This window comes from Macrotis lagotis, chromosome 4, assembly GCF_037893015.1.
Source record: "Macrotis lagotis isolate mMagLag1 chromosome 4, bilby.v1.9.chrom.fasta, whole genome shotgun sequence".
NCBI lineage: Eukaryota > Metazoa > Chordata > Mammalia > Peramelemorphia > Peramelidae > Macrotis > Macrotis lagotis.
Window position 1 is genome coordinate 232,884,307 of NC_133661.1, and position 18,157 is coordinate 232,902,463.

Here is an 18,157-nt window from a genome sequence, read left to right on the forward strand (position 1 = left end):
AGGATAAATGTACCAAGAATTTGAATTAGGACTGAGAAAGGAATAACACAACTTAGTGACTTTTCTCTATAGTCTCCTAGTTTCATGTATTTGTAGTTACCTTTGCAGATACTGAATCTGTTCTGCTTTTCCCCCTTCAGAGAAAGACAGGAGGGAGGGAGGGAGGGAGGGAGGGAGGGAGGGAGGGAGAGAGAATTCTATCATTTCAGCATTTACCTGTCCTTTTTAGCTTGGCATTTTGCTCTCAGGATGCTGTTCCAATCAACCCAATTTATGCTTAATTTCTCTTGAATCTGATACCTTGAATCTAATTATTCAATTCTCTCTTCAGTTCCTAACTAGGCTGGCTGCCCTTTAGCACCATGTGGTTCTATTAGTATCGCTTCCTGATAACAATGAAGCTATATCCTTGACTAACAACTAGCCCCGAATCCCCAACTTCCCATATTTTAGCTAGGCCCTGAAAGAAGCATTGATCATAAGCCAAGCCCCCTAAAAATTATTCTGTAGAAATGAAAGTTAAAAGTGAAGCTGTGGTCCAAACATCTGATCTTTTAGAATAAGTTCACTGATTAGTAACTAATGAATTCAAAATGCCTTATTTTTCCCCATCAATATAAATAGCATCTATTTCTTATTGTGGTCATTACCATCTAAGAGTGACTTGAATAATAATGGGAAAGTATTGATTAATACTATAGAATAACTATTTGATATGTGACTGTATTTTAAAAGGATTTGATTCTGCCTATAAATTGCCCTACTTCCTGATTTTTTTCTGATCCTCTTTGACCTCTAAGGTACATGTAAAACAAACTGAACTCATCAAAATCATGCATGGCCTTCAATGCTAAAGGAAATAAGAAATATTATTTTATAGCAGTAATTTATACACTCATGCTGATTTCAACCATTGATTCTCACACAATGCAATAATTATCCTACAGTCACCTCTGTTAAAATTGTTTTGTCCCACCAAATTATTTCTAAGGATGTTTTGTTACTTTCATTCCCTTTTTCCTACTTTGAAAAGTTCTGTTCTGTTTTCAAAAAGGTTAATAATCAGCTTAGTAACTCATGTCATGTTTGTTTGGCAATTTTTCTGTGTGGAAATATATTACTCTAGTATTTTAAAAATATCTATTAAATTCAAAACATTTTGTTTTAGAAATCAGTATTGCCTAAATAGTTAACATTATATTCTACTATTTCAATTTATGCTTAAGTCTGATAATGAGGTGACTGCTCCTTCCAAAGCTAGTGTTAAAAATCTATCCATGATATATATAATGTAATAATTTTTGGCAGATTAATGCTGCTATCATTTTCTCTCTCTATTTCTCTCTCTCTCTCTCTTACACACACATACACATACACACACACACACACACATACACACAAACAAACACACACAAACACACAGACACATCTTCATTATATCCCTAATGCTTATAGGTAAATTTAAGTATCATATGATCATAACACTGATAAGCAGCTATGTGTTATAATTTTTATTGTATATGACTTCAGAAAAAATCTATGAAGATATATAAACTGATATAAAGTGAAGTGTGTAAAACCAGGAAAACATTCAATAGTAACAGCAATGATGTCATATGAACAACTATGAATGACTTAGCTTATCTTAGCAATACAATGATTCAAGAATATCCTAAAGGAGTAATGATGAAAAACGGTTGAAAAAGCAAGATTATATAGCTTATGCATGTATAATCATATAAATTATTCCCATATTAATGATTTTGTGTAAGAAAACAAAGAAGAAAGAAAAAGACAAAAGAAAGATAGCAAGGAAGGAAAGAAGGAAAGGAAGGAAAGAAAGGAGAAAAAAATTAAAGAAACAAAAATACCCTATTTTATATTTCCTTAGTTCTTTTTCTGAAGGGGGGTGGAATTTTCATCATGAGTTTGGGGATTTTCTTGGATAATTGTTGAAAAAGTCTAATTTTTTCACATTTGTTTAACACATAGCATAACTATTATTGTGTGTGATACTTTCCTGGTTCTGCTCACATTACTTTGTATCAGTTCATGTAAGACTATACAGGCTTTTTTTTTTTACCATGAAACAATGGCAAAATATAATAATAATGATAATAATAATATAGCAATTCATTTAAATTTCTATATTTAATATTTATTTATTCTCATTTTGCACAAATAATGTTATTTATACATTAATAAAATATTCTTATTTAAGAGTAAACAAAATACTCCCTCCCCAAAAAAAATATAGATTCATTTGAGCAATAAAGTAAAGGGAAGAGAAAAAACTAAAATTAAAAAAAAAAGTAATAACTGTAGGTATGGCCAGGTGGCGCAATGAACAGAGCACCAGCCCTGGAGCCATAAGCACCCGAGCCCACATCCTGCCCCGTACACCCAACAATCACCCAGCCATGTGACATGCAAGCCACCCCAAGCCCACTGCCCTGCAAAAAAAAAAAAAAGAAAAAAAAATACCCAAAATTAAATAAAATAGTAAGAATAGTAGGGGTGGCTGGGTGGCAAACAGAGCATTGGCACTTGAGCCAGGAGCGCCCGGGTCCAAATCCAGCCTCAGACACCCAATGATCACCCTGCTATGCGGCCCCAGGCAGGCGACCCAGCCCCATTTGCCCTGCACTCCCCCCAAGTAATAATAATAAAAAATGTGCTTCAGTCTTTGTTCCAACACCAACAACTCTGTTGCAGGTGGATAACATTCTTTATGATAAGTCCATCACAAAAGTTATTTCCATGTTTTTCCACCTTTGCCATTGCTGATCGCAACTGCCTCCTTTTGTATTTCTCCACTACCATGTACTATATTTTCTCTCTCCTTTCACTCTGACTCTGCTGTAGGGTAGCTGAGTGGTGTAACAGCCAGAGTCCTGCCTCTGGAGCCAAGAGGCCCTGAGCATACATACCACCCCTTAGGCCCAGCATCCACCTGGTCATATGGTCCTGGACAGGCAATCCAATCCCAGCTCCTTGCAAGAAATAAAAAAGAAAAATGTGTTATATCTGACCACTCTCCCCACCATGGACCATCCTTTCCTCCATCACTCTCATCACCCCCCCTTCCCCCGTCCCCCCTCTCCTTACTCCAGATGTCTATACACGATTGAGTATATATGCTGTTTTCTCTCCTAGCCACCTCTGATGAGAGCAACGATTCCCTCATTCCCCCTTGTCTTCCCTCCTTCCATATCATTTCAATAGCTCATTGTAATAAAGAAAAATATTAACATATGAAATATCTTGGCCTATTCCCCCTCTCCTTTTTCTTTCTCCCCTTACATTTCCCTTTTTTCTATTGAATCCATTTTTAAACCATATTTTATCTTCAAATTCAGCTTTCTCCTGTGCTTCAACTATAAAAGTTGCTTCTACTTGCTCTATTACCTGAGAAGGTTCATATGAGTATTATCAATGTCATTTTTGTATGCAGGAATACATGCAGTTCATCATCATTAAGTCCCTCATATTTTTCCCTTCTCCTCCAATCTCTATGCTTCACCTGAATCCTGTATTTGAAGATCAAACCTTCTGTTCAGCTCTGGCCATTCTAACAGGAACATTTGAAATTCCCCTGGTTCATTGAAAGTCCATCTTTTTCCCTGGAAGAGGACATTCATTTTGGCTGGGTAGTTGATTCTTGCTTGCATTCTAAGCTTTTTTGCCTTCTGCTTGTAATATTTTCTCTTTGACTTAGGAGTTCTGGAACTTGGCTATAATATTCCTGGGGGTTGTTTTTTCTATCTCTTTCTTGGGGAGATTGGTGGATTCTCTCCATTTCTATTTTGCCCTCTGCTTCTAGGATATCAGGGCAATTTTCCTGTAGTAATTCTTTGAAAATGATCACAAGGCTCTTTTCCTGATCATGACTTTCAGGTATTCCAATAATTTTTAAATTATCTTTCCTAAATCTGTTTTCCATATCAGTTGTTTTTTTCAATGAGATGTTTCACATTTTCTTCTAATTTTTCATTCTTTTGGTTTTCAAGTATTGAGTCCTGATTTCTAAATTCAGCAATGTCCCTGAGTTCTATTCTTTGTTTGAAGGATTTATTTTCCTCAGAGAGTTTTCTTATCTCTTTTTCTATCTCGCCAGTTCTGCTTTTTAAAGCATTGTTCTCTTCAATAACTTTTTGAACTGTTTTATCCATTTGACCTAAGCTGGTTTTTAGCATGCTATTTTCTTCAGCATTTTGGGGGATTTCCTTGACTAAGCTGCTGACTTCATTTTCATGTTTTTCCTGCATCTCTCTCATTTCTTTTCCCAGTTTTTCTTCTAACTCCCTCATTTGATATTCAAAGTCTTTTTTTGAGCTCTGCCATAGCCTGAGTCCAATTTCTGTTTTTCTTGGAGTCTTTAGATGTAGGAATTTGTGCTTCTTCATATTCAGCCTGAGTGTTTTGATCCTTCTTGGGATCATATGGAAAATATTTCTCAATGGTGTTCCTCTTTTTTCTCTGCTTGCCCATTTTTCCAGCCTAATCCTGTTTGGGGGGTCCTTCCTGAGCTTTTGGTACACTCCCACAAGCATCTCAGTGTGTGAGGCTCTGTCCTCCCTCCTGGTCTGTTAATGACCATATGCGCCCCCCCTCTGCCATCGAGCTGGGGTTGGGGGGGCTGCTGTTCTATGGGGGGCCTAGACTGAGATCAGGATCTGAATGTGGTCAGAGCCCCTGCATCCTGTTCCAGGGGCAGAGCTCTGCAGTCTCTCTCTCTTCACTCAACACCCTAGGTTCAATGGGCTCCTGCCCTGGGGGCTCTTGCTTACAGGGTCCACCTGCTTCTCTGTTTCCTGGATCTGGGGGTGGCCATGCTGCTTGATGTGTGCCCTGATGGCTGGGCTTCATGTGCTCGCTCTGGCAGAGGATCCCTGCTGTGCTCCCCAGGGCACAGGTCAGGAAACTCCCCCACTGATGTGAGCCATGGCTTCCAGCACCCTGGAGCTGCCTCCGGGAGGCTGAAGTTCTTTCGCTCTAGTGGGCCACCCCTCTGGAGGGGTTGCCCCTCCAACCCCAGGGAGTAGGTCCTTTCTGCTCTTTTCCAGGTTACCTTGAGTAGAAGTGCCTCACTGGGTCCATCTGTGGGAGAGTGCCTAAGACATGATCCCCTCTTGTCGCCATCTTGGCTCTGACTGCCTTTATAGGCTTTTTCCTGAAATTTTTCTGCTCATCATTTTTTATATTACATTGATATTCAATTACAATCACATAACACAACTTGCCATTCTCTAATTGATGAGCATCTCCTCAATTTCCAATTCTTAGACACCATTACCAAAATAAAAAAAAATGTTGCTATAATTTTTTTTTTGTACAAATAGGTTCTTTTCCTCATTTTATGATCTCATTGAAAAACAAACCTAGTAGTGGTATTACTGGATCAAAAGGTATACCCAGTTTTATAGTCCTTTAAACAAAGTTACAGCTTGTTCTTCAGAATGCTTGGATCAGCTCACAACACTACCAACAATGCATAAGTATCTCAGTTTTCCCCACATCCCCTTCAACATTTATCATTTTCCCTTTCTGTCAAAAGAGCCAATCTGATGGATATGAAGTATTAGAAATGTGTATGTCTCACAAAAATATTTTAACAATTTTAAAATACTTGTGATTGATAGCACTATACATATCCAGAGAAGAAACCGGGGTGTTTAAATGAAGCTTATTTTCTTCAGTTTTTAAAAGTTGTCTTATGTATTATGTCATTCTCCCCCTGTTTTTCTTCTGTTTGGATCTGATTCTTCTCTCACAACATGTTCATTATTAAACTATGTTTAACATGGTTATACATATAAAGCCTATTAAAATACTTTAAAGGCATATATTAATAAATTAAATCAAGGATTCAGAGAAATTACTTTCTTATCCAATTAGAAATTGTCATTTGATTTAAAATTATGAAAATTTCATTGAAATGGCACTTTTTTCCCACTTTCATTAGCCTGGGTTCTTGCAGGCTAGGTTCATAGAGCATAAACTCTGGCAGCACCTACTGAATTCATATAATTTTTAATATTGGTCTAAAGAAGTACTGCTTAGCACCTGTTAGCTAAGCATGTAAGAGACTCATTTCCCAAAGGAAGGCCACCCCATTTTAATCATGACAAGCTACATGCATGCTCAAGTAATATATAAGTAGTGTTGCAATCTACATTGTTGGGAGGTGAGTCAGTAACATATAATCATGGATTTTTGAACATAAAGAATTTTACAATAATTATATTTGATGGAACAACACTAAAATACATATTCCTCCTTGCTATTGCCCTGAATCTCCTCTTTTCCTTTCTTTTATCCACTAAATTAGATGCAAATATGTCTATAAACCCAAGAAAAATATTTTCTCAGAAGCATCAGCTATACTTTTTAAAATGTATAATTTAAAGTTTTACTAAATCAAACAGCCCTGCTAAAGAAAGTGCATATTGTTGTATAATTTATGCATGCAAATTTGACTCCAAGAAAAGTTTTATAAGTTATGTATGAAACTGCTTGGTTCTAACCAGTTTTAAAAATGTAATAAGAGCTGGATGTAGTTACAAAACACTGAATTTATAGTTTTAACACTGAGATAGAAGGACTTGGTTAGTTTTAATACTCACACCATCCTGAAAGTTTGAGAAGGAAATTGAGAGTTTCAGGTGCATTTTTTGAAATTCACCTTTATTAGTAATGTGTCATAGATAGATAGATAGATAGATAGATAGATAGATAGATAGAGATATAGATATATAGATATATAGATATACATCTATATATACATGTATATCTGGAAGTGAAATAAATGCAATGTTTATGCATTTGAAAATGGAATTGCCAAGTTGTTGATTTCTTTTTCCTCATGCTTTTATTGAAAGCAAGTACAGACCAATATTTTGAAGTAGTTACTTTAATATAAGAATTTAACATTTTGCCCTTTAATTAGTAACTTTCTAAGCTATTCTGATATGTAGAATTAAAAGCACATAGATTTTTTTTTTCCTGAAGAAAAAGTGAATAGGGTTCGAAAGAAATTAGCTGAAGACCTGGTTTTATATAACAATTTGAAGCATAAGTTAGCACTGTGCCATATTTTCAATGTTACCTGATAGAGTAAATGATTTTGAGGGCAAAATTTAAAATGCTAAATAAATGAGTCACTAAATTCAAAGTACTCCTATTCAAGTATATATTCTGTAGAGATAATCACCTAAACAAATTTTAAAAATATGTTCTTGTCTTATTCCCATCACCAAGACCACTGCAAGTCCTACTTCTCTTCAAGTGAATTGTCAAAGATGGAACAAAAAGATTTATATTGCTTCTGACTGCCATCCTCTTCTAATTACTAAAACAGGACATCAGAAGAGCAATCAATACATTTTAGAATTATCACAGCTAATCACTGCTCACATTTCCTTGAAAAATAAAATAAGAATAGAACTTTGTAATTTATTGCATAGTTACTTATATTAGTTGAGGGTACCAAAAAACATCCCCCCCAAAAAATATAGCAGATGAATTCATTGTTTTAGTAAATGTATTCTATTTTCACTGGAAGAGGTGATGCCCTTCTGTAGATCATGTTACTAATTGAGAAACAGGGGCTGGTGGATCATTCAAGTTCAGGAATTTGTGTTGTAGGGCTAAAGTAGATGTCATGTGCTCACTAAGTCTGACATCTATATGATGAATCTCCAAGAACAGGAACACTAAATGTCTACCTAAGGAGGGGAAAACTGTCTAAGCCAGAAACAGATGATTTCCTGTAGCAGCTAAGTGGTGCAGAAATCAAATGTCACCTCAGATTCTTATTAACTGTATGATCCTGGGACTGATAAAAAGGAAGCAAAAAGTACAATTTAAAGTTAAAGCTAAAATTTCAAAGAAAAGTTAAAGGGGAAAAGGAGCAAAATATTGGTGAAGAGGAATAAGAGGAAAGTAAATAGCATAAATGGGTAAAGATAGGATTGAAAGAAGTACAGAATCAGTAATCTTAACTGTAAATGTAAATAGCATCAATTCTCTCATAAAATGGAAGCACATAGCAGAATGGATAAAAACTATTAAAAATCCTAGAATATGTTATTTACAAGAAACACATCTGAAGCAGAGAGATATACAGGTTAAAGATCAAAAGTTGCACCAAAATTTATTTTGATTCAGAGGAATTTTTAAAAAAACAAGGGTAGTAATCTTGCCCTCAGGCAAAGAAAAAGGAAAAATAGATCACATTAAAAGGGATAAGGAGGGGGTGGCTAGGTGGCTAGGTGGCGCAATGTATAAAGCACAGGCCCTGGAGTCAGGAGTATCTGGGTTCAAATCCTGTCTCAGACACTTAATAATTACCTAGCTGTGTGGCCTTGGGCAAGACACTTAACCCCATTTGCCTTGCAAAAAAAAAATCTAAAATAAAAGGATAAGGAAGGAAACTATATCTTTTTAAAAGGCACCATAGACAATGAAGTTATATCATTATTAAACATATATGCACCAGGTGTTATAGAATCCAAATTCTCAGAGGAGAAGCTGAATGAATTGCAAGGAGACATAGACAACAAAACTATAATAATGGGGAACCTCAATCTCCCTCTCTCAGGGTTAGATAAATCTAACCACAAAATAAACAAGGAAGAAGTTAAGGTGAATAGAATTCTAGAAAATTTAGATATGATAGCTATCTGGAGAGAGGTAAATGGGAGTAGAAAAGAATATACCAGTTTCTAGGTAGAACATGGTACCTGTACTGAAATTGATCTTGTACTAGGACACAAAAACCTCATAATCAAATGCAGAAAGGCAGAAATAATAAATGAATGCTGTTTGGATCTTGATGCAAAAAACTTACATGTAATAAAGGGCCATCATAAGATAAACCAGAAATTAATTGGAATCTAAAACAACCTAATTTTAGAAAATGAGTAAATCAAACAATAAGTTATAGAAATAAGCAGCCAATTTCATCCATGAAAATGATAATATTGAGACATCATGCCAAAATTTATAAGATGCAGTCAAAGCAGTTTTTAGGGAAATTTTATTTCTCAATGCTTATATTAATAAAATAGAGACAGAGGAGATCAATGAATTGGACATGCAATTAAAAAGCTAGGGAAAAAAGAACAAATTAAAGACCTCCAATTAAATAACAATTCAGAAAGTCTGAAGACAAAAAGAGGGATTAATTAAATTGAAAGAAAGGAAATCATTGATCTAATAAATAAAGCTGAGTTAGATTTATGAAAAAAATCAACAAAATAGGTAAACCTACGCTCAATCTAATTTAAAAAAATAAGGATACCAAATTATCAGAATCAAAAATGAAAAGGATGAACTTACCATCAATGAAGAAGAAATTAAAGAGATAAAGCAAAGTTATTTTGTCAAATTGCATGCCAGTAAATTTTTCAATGGATAAATATTTATAAAAATATTAACTACCCAGATTAATAGTAGAGAAAATAAAATATTTAAATAACCCCATTTCAGAAAGAGAAATTGAAGAAACAAGCAAAACATTCCCATGAAAAAGTCTCCAGTTCAGATGGATTTACAAATGAATTCTACCAAATATTTAAGGAACAATTGATTGCAATTCTACATAGACTATTAGTTTTTATGTATTGTATTTTTCCAATTACATGTTATGAAAGTTTTTCAAAATTCATTGATATATATATATATGCATATTTTTAAGTTACATGATTTCCTTCCACCCTCTGTTCCCACCCTCCTCCCCTTAGTGGTGAGCAGTTTGTTGAACATTGTATACATACATTTGTGTTTAACATGTTTACAGATCAGTCATTTTCAGTATCAAGAGTTAGGACTAAGGGAAAAGAAAGAAATCCATGAGATAGAAATACACAAAAGAAATTTTTAAAAAATAAACATAGTGGTAATTCATATTCTGTAGATTTGTTTTATGTTTTGTTTTGTTTTTCTTCCTCTGAATATGGATAGCATTGTCCAAAACAAGTCTCACAGGGCTATGCTCTCTGCTAAGAGGAGCTGCATTTGTCAAAGTTGATCAACTAAGATTTTTAAACAAATGAGAAGGAGTTCTACCAAATTACTTTTATAATACCAATATTGTGCTGATACCTAAGATGGAAGACATAAAACAAAGAAAATTATATACCATTATATATGGTATATATGGTACATAATGGATATTGATGCAAAAATCTCAATTAAAATTTCAGCAAAGAGATTACAATAAGTTATTACTGGAATAATATGCCCTGATCAGGTAGGATTTCCTTTAAATAATAAGCAGAGCTATCTAAAACCACTGACAAACATTATGCAATGGGATAAAGTAGGAGCATTGCCAATAATACCAGAAGTGAAAAAAGTATGTCCATTATCATCATTACTAGACAATGTAGTATTAGAAAGGTTAGATTGGAGTGGCTAGGTGACACAGTGGATAAAGCACTGGCCCTGAAGTCAGGAGTACCTGGGTTCAAATCTGGTCTCAGACACTTAATAATTACCTAGTTTTGTGGCCTTGGGCAAGCCACTTAACCCCATTTGCCTTGCAGAAACCTAAAGAAAAGGTTAGATTTTTCAATAAGAGAAAAAGAAAATAAATTGAAGGAACTTGGCAATAAGGAAGCAAAACTCTTTGCAGATGATATGATTGTATACTTAAGAGAACCATAGAAAATCATCTAAAAACTACTTGAAACAAAACTTCAGCAAAGTAGCAGGATATTAAATAAACCCAAATAAATCATCAGAATTTATATGTATATATATAATATATATATATATATATATATATATATATATATATATATATATATATATGAAAAACAAAGCAAGGGAAAGAGATAGAAAGAAAAATTCTATTTAAAGTAACTATAGGCAATATTAAATACTAGGGAATCTATCTCCCACAACAAACCCAGAAACCACATGAACACAATTATAAAGCACTTCTCACCCAAATAAAGTCAGATCTAAGTAATTAGAAAAACATCAATTTTTCATGGTCAGGCCTAAGCTAAAACAATAAAAATGATAATTCTACCCAAATTACGTTAATTATTCAGTGCCATACTAATCAAACTACCAAAAACCTATTATACAGAGCTAGGAAAAATTAAAGAAAAATTCATTTGGAGCAATAAAAAGTCAAGAATATCAAGGGAATTGATAGAAAAAATGGGAAATAAGGTTGAGTAGCTATAATATAAAGTAGCAGTTATCAAAATTGCCTAGTACAGGTTAAGAAATAGAGTAATAGCCCAGTGGATTAGAAAAGGTACAAAAGAAATAGAAGTAAATGACCATAGTAATCTAGGATTTGACAAATCCAAAGAAATTAGCTTCTGGGATAAAAATCCCCTAATAAAAAAAAACTGTGGGGAAAACTAGAAAATAATATGACAAAAACAAGGCAAAGACCCACATCTTACAACATATACCAAAATAAGGTCAAAGTGGGTCAAGAATTTACACATAAAGGGTGATACCATAGATCAGTTAACATATCAAGAAATACTCTGTCAGATCTATGGAAAGGGGGAAAATTTATGACCAAACAAGAAATAGAATACATTAAAAATTTCAAAACTATATTACATTAAAATGGTTTTATTCTAAAACAATTAATACAGCCAAGATTAGAAGGAAAAGAGAAAGCTGGAAAACAATTTTCACAGCTCATGGTTCTGATAAACATCTCATTTATAAAATATGTAGGGAATTGAATCAAATTTATAACATTATAAGTTATTCTCCAATTAATAAATGGTCAAAGGATATGAACAGGCAGTTTTCAAATTAAGAAATTAAATCTATATATAATCATATGAATTAGAGAATTACAAATTAAAATAACTATGAGATACCACCTCAAACCTATCACGTTGGCTAAGATGACAAAAATGGGAAAATAATCAATGTTGAAGAGGTTACAGGAAGATTGAGACATTAAAGCATAATTTGTGGATTTGAGAATTAATCGAACCATTCAGGAAAGCAATACTGAACTTTCCCAAAGACCAGTAAAACCAATCATACCCTTTGACCCAACAAATACCAATACTAGGTTTATATCCAAAATGAATTTTAAAAATTGGGAGAAGCCCCACAATTTAAAAAATACTTATAGTAGCTCTTTTGCGGCAACAAAGAATTGGAATTGAGGGATGCCCATCAATAAATGAACAAGTTATGGTATATGTGTGTTATAGAGTGCTATTATTCTATGAGAGACCATGAACACTGGGATTTTGGAGACAACTGGAAAGAATTACATGAACTGTTGCTGAACAAAGGGAGTAGAACCAAGAGAACATTGTGCACATTAACAACTACATTATGTGATGATCAATTATGTTGGTTGCAGCACCCCTCAGCAATTCAGAGAATAACCCTGGGAGACCTGTCATGGACAATGCCATTCACATCCAGAGGAAAACAAAAAAATAAACAAAAAACCCACAGAATCTGTATCTTGTGTTTTTCCTTCCTGTTCCATAGTTGTCTTTCTTTTCCCTAGTCCTAGGTCTATATGTACAACTTTTACCAGACTGTTCACCATTGAGGGGAAGATGGTGGGAAGGGAGGGTGGTAGAAGAATGTGTACCTTATAGATATGCAAGTGGAAGAATATTGAAAAACTTTTATAACATGAAATTAAAAAATAAAACAAAATCTCAGTTACTAAAAACAGAATGACCCTGGGCAAATCACCTAACCTCTGTTTTTCTCATTTGTAAAATAGACATCATAGCACCTTGAAGTTTTCTTGTGAGGGTCAAATGAGTTAATATTTATGAAGAGCTTAGAAAAATCCTTCCACATGGTAAGCTCTTTAGAAATTTTAATCATTAGCTATTATTAAAGTTCCTATTCCAATCAGTTGAGAGGTCAGCCTGGGTAATATCAGAAGACTTTATTTCAAAAAAAATAACAATGGGAAATATATTATATTTGAATATTAATTCAAGGTTATTCTATTGGCCTAGATAAATGGAGTCAAAATTTGCAGAAATGCAAGAGACCTTAAAAATAATCTAGTCTAATACCTGATATATAGAGTTTCCTTCCTTTTCATCTCAAAGCAATATGTCTATAGTTGACTTTAATTATGAAAAAGAGAAGCAATGTCATTCAAAACATTGTAGAAAAGCTGGTGACTATCAGTCTTGTCATGAGGACAAACACCATGAAATATTCCTGGGACAACAACACAAGAAACATCTTTGGTGAGAACAAGAATCAGGAAAATAAGTCCTCACATCAATTTTTGACTCCAAGATGGTAACATAATTGAAGAAATCATTATGATAAATTTAATTGATCAAGAGGAAGAAACCATTCCTTTCTAGGTATTTCTAGAAATTGATGGACTTCATGCAATAAAGTTTTGCACCTCCAAATTTTGGCACTATGGAGAAAAGCCTCTTCCTAATTATGCCTAGTTAATGTAATTATCCTAATCAGAATGTTTCCCAATCTTAACAATTTTTCCATATGCATGATGTCTTTATTCTAAGAATGGCACAGTGATTGTTGGAAAAAATTATGAGTATTTTCATTATATTCATTTTTTCCTTTCAAAACTGAGGAAATTGAGGCACACCAAGCTAAATAACTTACCTGATGAATCCAAGAGAAATATCTTATAATTCTTAAGCATTCAACAGGGATTCATCAAATCACCAGAGATCCAGTAAAGAAAATGAAAAGTAATTAAGAATAGAGAATGGGCAACAAACTATTTATTATGCATATGTTTTGTTTACTTATTGATCATACACGCCATCAAGTCTGAAATTATTCCACATTCTGCTTTTCCTTTCAAACCCATTGAGAAATCCTTGGGAAATTTGACCTCAACCCATTTCAGTTAAAGAGATCACTGCAATAGTAAGGGATTTCTTGATAGAGGAACATTACAATTTGTTTTGTAAAAGGATTTTGTAAAAAGGATCCCAAATCAGTCCATGGAGAATTCCAAGGAAAGGGAAAATGTAAGCAATGAGAGGGAGATAGGAAAGAGTAAATCATATAAGAAATACAATGGGCAAACCAGTTCGTGTGGAATGTAATTTTGTATGTGAGTAATAGCATTTAAATCTCAAGAAAGTATATGCTGACCAAAATGGGAATGCTCTTCAATTTTGAGTAAAATAGTATGGAATTTAATCTTTAATCCATTGAAGAGTCTTTGGACTATATGTTCATCTGTTTGTTTTGTTTTAAACAGGAAATTAGCATGAATAAAGCAGGCTTTTAGGAAGATTAAGCTGGCAATAGTGTGAAAAATGGATGAATTGGACAAGAAATCAGATGGAAGTCTGTGGGAGAAAGAAGATATTTATGGTCAGAATATAAAGGAAAGAGAAAGAGAATAACCGTTTATATAGTACCAAATACTCACCAAATAATACATCAAGTGATTTTTAGAAATATTATTTCCTTTGATTCTCAGAACAACCTTGTGAAAAAGTATTATTATTATTATTATACTCATTTTATAGGTGAAAAAAACTGACGTATAGATCTAGTGACTTACCAAAGATCATACAATTAAGTCTTTTTGACCACAGATCCAGAATTCTACTATTTTGCCATCATTGCCTCTAAAGGAAAAAAGAGAAAGGAAAAGAAAAGAAAATGTATCCAAGAGACACAATTATTATAAATTTGGTATTCTGGTTATGGATATTCTGTGTCTTCTGCCTTTGGGGGATGATTCCACCTTGACTATTTAGTTCTATATTACATAATATTTAAATTTAAAAATATCTACTCAGGGTTTTCTCATTAAACTAGTGACATGAAATCAAAAATGAACAAAAGGAAGTACATGTTACCTGTCCATCTAAAGTCTGCATTCTAAGAAGTACTGATAAATGCAATGTTACAACCCAATTAGACAAAGAATGAAGTCTGTATCATTTTCTGGTTTCTTTAAGTACTCATGAAATAGAAGATGTCACATGTTTTATAAAAAATGTTTTCTGTCATTTTTGTTTTCTTCTGTTTTGATTAAATTTCGAATTGTGGGAAGAATGAAAAGAAATACAATAACATTTCAGAATTCAGGGCTCTGAAACAAGTATTGAGTCAATAATAAAAGTAGAAAGAAATATTCTGGAGAAGAAAAGAATTGAGGAATTTGTTAGAAGACATTATTAAGCACCTATAAAGTGTAAGACACTAGACTTGGACTATAGAGATAAAATAAGAAAACATAAATCAGAAACTTCAAGGAATTTGTATTTTATGTTTATAACATTTATGAACTAAAATCAAATATATATGAGAAGGAAGAGAACAAGTACTAGAAAGGTTATTATTTAAATTGTATTTGTTTAGGGACAGCTAGGTGGTGCAGTGAATAGAGCACCAGCCCTGGAGTCAGGAGTACCTGAGTTCAAATGTGACCTCAGACATTTAATAATTACCTAGCTGTGTGGCCTTGGGCAAGCCACTTAACCCCATAGCCTTGCAAAAACTAAAAAAAAAAAAAATTGTATTTGTTTGTTATAATGGGAATGGAACCTCGACTGTACTTTGAATGGATCCAGGTTTTTCAAAGTCCCAAGAAGAGAGAGAGAGAGAGAGAGAGAGAGAGAGAGAGAGAGAGAGAGAGAGAGAGAGAGAGAGAACTTGTTCTCTTCCTTCTCATACCATGTTTGATTTTAGCTCATAAATGTTAAAACATAAAATATAAATCCCTTGAAGTCCCTGATTTATGTTTTCTTATTTTATCTCTGTAGTCCAAGTCTAGCATCTTACATTTTGGAGGGAAGGGAAGAGGAGAAAAGGGGAGGGGAAGGAGGGGGGGAAGGGGAGGGGAGGGAGGGGACAGAGGAAAGGAGTGGAGGAGTTTTTTTTATTATTGTTGCTACTGTTTATATTTTAGGAATTTTACGAATCTCACACATATACTGACCTTTGTTCTTCAGAAGGTATCTTTCAATTATTAAAGATCTTTCATCACCGTTCAGAGGTGATACAATGAATCCTAACTTTCTAGGTTTTCTTCAAGCTGAGTTAAGAAGGTTCATGAGGCCAGAACAACACAAGGAAACATGAAGTATGAAACAAGGCAGTGAAAAAAAGCCATTTTTGTTTTAATGGTATAGAAGTAATATGAAGGGCATTTAGGGAAGAATGTAGAAACAGGACAGATCTTCTGGGTCTTTATTTGGGTTAACACTCTAGAAGGAATCAATTAAAATAAACCAGTAAAGCCTGGTGTAGAAATATATTTTCCCATAGTTACATGTAAAAACAGTTTTAACATTAATTTTTCAAATTTCGAATTCCAAACTTTCTCCCTTCCTTTCCTCAACAGTACCCTCTTTGAAAAAGCAAGAATTTTGATAAATGTTACACATGTGCAGTCATACAAAACATTTCCATAATAGTCATGTTGTTAAAGAAAACAGAGTCTCCCACCAAAAAAATGTAAAAAATATGCTTCAATCTCTATTCAGATATCATTAGCTCTTTCTCTGGGAAAGATAACATTCTTCATCATAAGTCCTTCAGAGTTGTCTTGGGTCACTATATTGTCAAAAATAGCTGTCATTCACAACTGGTCATCTTACAACATGGCCATGCCTCTTTACAAAGTACATTTCACTTTGCATCAGCTTGTGTAAGTCTTAGTTTTTTCTGAGAGCATGCTGCTTATAATTTCTTGTAGTAGAATAGTATGACATCATGATCACACACAACAATTTTCTGAGTCATTTCCCAATTGATGGATATCCCCTCAATTTCCAATTTTTTGGTAACGGAAAAGAACTGCTATAAATAGTTTTGTACAAATAGGTCCTTTTCCTCTTTTAATTTTTTTTTTTATCTCTTTTGGGATACAGACCAAGTAATAGATCAAAGGGATTGATAGTCCTGTAGGCTTAGTTACAAATTGCTCTACAGAATGGCTGAATCAGTTCACAACTCCAACAATGTATTAATTTCTCATTTTTTCCACATCCCTTCAAATATTTGTCATTTTCAATTTCTGTCCTATCTAATAGGCATGAAGTAGTAGCTCAGAATTGTTTAATTTACACTTCTCTAATGAATAGTGAATTAGAACTTTTTCATATGGCCAAAGATAGCTTTGATAGCTTCATCTGAACCTGTTCTTGTTAGATTTGGGAAAAATCAGGCTTAATCCAAATTAAAAAGACTTTTGCTAAACTTTTGCTTCATTCAAAAAAGAACCCCAAAGTTCAGGTACCTAAAGGATAAGTGAACTTACCTGATGCTACTGCTTCCAAGAAGTTAGATTATCAGTTCATCTCTAAAATATTTCTCTCTGATTATCATAAAGAATTTCACAATATCATAGATTTAGAGGAGAGAGTGATATGAGGACAGCTAGTTCAATCTCCTCATTTTACAGATGACAAAAAGTGAAATCAAAAGTTAAAGTACCAAGTAGAGAGTAACCAGGCTGATAAAGGAATTTTTTTTCCTTTTAATTATGTTTAGACAATTTAGGCAATGATCTGCATAAACCAAATGTTGATTTACTATAGTGAGGAGGTATTGTTAGCTTTCGTTCTTGCTTAAATGATCATATTTGAATAGCCAGAAAAATACCATTCTTCTTAATTCATCCACTCAACTAGAGTTGGGATAAGAAAATATGACTTCAATTGTAGCTTGAATAGAAAAATAATAGTTATTCTTATAGTAATATTTTATCATGGAATTGACTTCATCATTCAAAAATATATGATTACCACATGCAACTTATTACATGACCTTTTTTAATTTTCAAGAAATCTGATATGACTTAACACTCACCAATCTGCCAATTCAAATATGAGATAAATATACTGAGAGAAACTGTCAACTTTTGAAAGACATTCAGCAGAAAGCACATTCATAATTGAATCCCTACCCACCACACGCAAAATTCTACTTAGCTCTAGTCAAATTCAAAATATTATCATTGCAAATGACATTGAGTGACTGTGAATCTCGATATCTAAGAGCAGACTTATTGATCATGCCTGCCAGTGTGAGGAGGAGTTTTTAAACATCACATGTGTCTAAATGATGACTTCATCTGATCCTAAAACATCTGTTTCTAGTCATGGTCCTGTTGAAAATGTAAATTATTTCAGGGAGGTGACTGAATTTTACACATATCATAATTTTG